The sequence below is a fragment of the Propithecus coquereli genome, unplaced genomic scaffold (genome assembly GCF_000956105.1).
Source record: "Propithecus coquereli isolate 6110/MARCELLA unplaced genomic scaffold, Pcoq_1.0 Scaffold263, whole genome shotgun sequence".
NCBI lineage: Eukaryota > Metazoa > Chordata > Mammalia > Primates > Indriidae > Propithecus > Propithecus coquereli.
The window spans coordinates 1,780,817-1,783,288 of NW_012148208.1; positions in this window are offsets into that span (position 1 = coordinate 1,780,817).

The following is a 2,472-nucleotide window of genomic DNA, read 5'->3' on the forward strand; positions in this document are numbered from 1 at the left end:
TAATATTTATAATTTCAGAAGAATAAATTAACCTTGTTTTTAATAAGCAAATTATATGGGCAAGATGGATGTTTTCTTTTATTCATTTCTTACTTTATTGTCGTTTTGATCAAATCTCAAGGGATGATTAAATCTGTTGAAATTCATCAAATTTATCATTTATCTGAAAGATGACCTTTTCTAAACTACGTAGTGCACTTAATCCATTATATGAATGTACACCGTTCCGGGAGGAAAGGATTTCCATTTTTCTAATATTACCCTTCTTGCAATCAATGCTATTCTCAGGAGAATTTTTGTTTCATGGACTAGATGTTCTTTGTAAATTCTCAACATGACCTAATATAAAAATCAATGCATCTTTAGGTAAGTTCATTTCTATTATTAGATCTGACTGTAGCTTCACGCTAACGTGTTTCGAAATATAAGCAGAGCCCTATCACAGGGCATGGCTTTTTCCTGGTAATGCATTAAATTTCATTATGGTAAAAACCATTACAACTATAATAAAATCCACCACAGGTTTTAAAAAAGTCTTTCAGCTCCAGCAGATTGCCAGCAATATTTGTGCTTTAATGTTCTCATTACAATATTCATCTTGATTAAGTTAAAAATGCTTTTGTCCAGATCTCTAATAGATCTTTATTAGTGACCTCTCCTCACAACAACAGATATGGAACTCAGGGTTTCTGGCTTAGTTAGGACTAAAGGAAGCACTTTACTGTGATACTTGAGTGAGGAGAGAGGTGTAAACAACTGCCTGGGAGCTCAAAGCAAAAGAGAGAGGCAAAGCAATGCACACAGCATTGCTTGCAAGAGAGATTAGCATGAGCAATTTATTTCACAGGGTAAAGAAATGATGATTAATTCTATATTGGGTGTATTCATGAAGAAACCTGCCCAAACTGAAGGAAAGATGTCGAAAAAGTGCTAGGGTGTTTGAGGTCTGCTTTATTTTATTCCCATTCTGATGAAGAATGTGATTAAGTATCCTGCAACCTGGTGTTTCTAGCTATAATAATTAGAACATTCCAACACAAGGAATGAATTTAGACACTCTTTGGAGTGGTTGTAGGAGGATTTACCTTTAATTATAATTTTTCTAGTATCTAGAGTACTCAGAACACTTCAGCGATTGCGTTTTCTCTTGATTCACTCACCCGTCAAAGCACAATTTTTCAAAATTCTCACATATATTTGAATGTCTGTGGCTTTCTATTGGTCACTTACATTATTTATCATCCATTTAAAAACCTCACTTTCATATTCTAGACTTCTTAATTATGTACTTGATTGAAATAGGTTATGGTTTTCAAGTTTAGCATAGCAAGAAGAGGAACACATTTGAAGCAAAATCATTGTTACGTATATTCTAGGGAGGTGTGAATCAACAAGTTTGCAGAAATTCTCTGGACCTGATCACAATGCCAGTCTGAGAGGTGCTCTCAAAGTGACTTGGAAGTGGTGAAAGGGCAGTTATGGGATGCAATGGAAAAAATCAATCTTCAAGCTTCACAGTAAAATGTCAGTATTTAGTTTGAATTATTTCCAGAATAATAGACATGTTCAAAATAACTACATATAAAAAGTCTTTGAAGACAAGTAATTCTTGAATTGTCCACCAATTTGGATAAGAAGAGCTCTTGTGTCCTTTGATTAGCACTGATGGTTTTATGACATTGTTCAACATAGTTTTGATTGCTGGTGTCCCATTATTAAAATTTTGTAACTTAAAAACATAAGTGTACAACATGCACCTTAAAATTCCACTACTGTGTGCTATGAACGTTTTTTTAACATTTCATTTTCTGTGTTGTTTAAGGGGAAAATATCATGAAAATAATTAATGTTAATCACTCATAGAGACATGGTGTAATATTTTTTATCATCTAATATGGCTGCTCAAACTTGAGGAAGAAAACCTCATGAATTTCACAGGAGGATGGTGACTCTCCTTGTGAGACAGCAGAGTGAAAGTGGAGAGATGCTTATTCAATATCTTAAAGAGTTCTTTGATATAAGTCTTCTTTCTCTGAGGAGTGGTGAAGATTGCAACGGCTGTCCCTTCTTGCATTCTTCCCCAGTTTTCCATCACAATTGGGTAGCAAATTTGTCAATATGGTGCAATTAGTCTTGAGCCTCACGAACAAATGCGAAATCAAAAAACTGTTGAAATCAATGACAAGTCTATAGTGTATGCAAGCTTGAAGACTATAGCCCATCCAATGAGAGACCTAGATGCTACAAGACTGACAGTAGTTATCTATTTGTGGGAAACTTTTATTTAGTGGAAAGAAGATAGGAGTAGCCTTCAGGGATTTAATGATATTAATCCTAATCTGCCAATTACCAGTGACATGACCTTAGAAAGACTCTTAACGTATTTGCATCTTCATTACATAAATGGCAAACGTGGGAATTTCTTCAGGTGACGTTTCATTATAACATTCTGTGAATGGTTTTTATATGTTA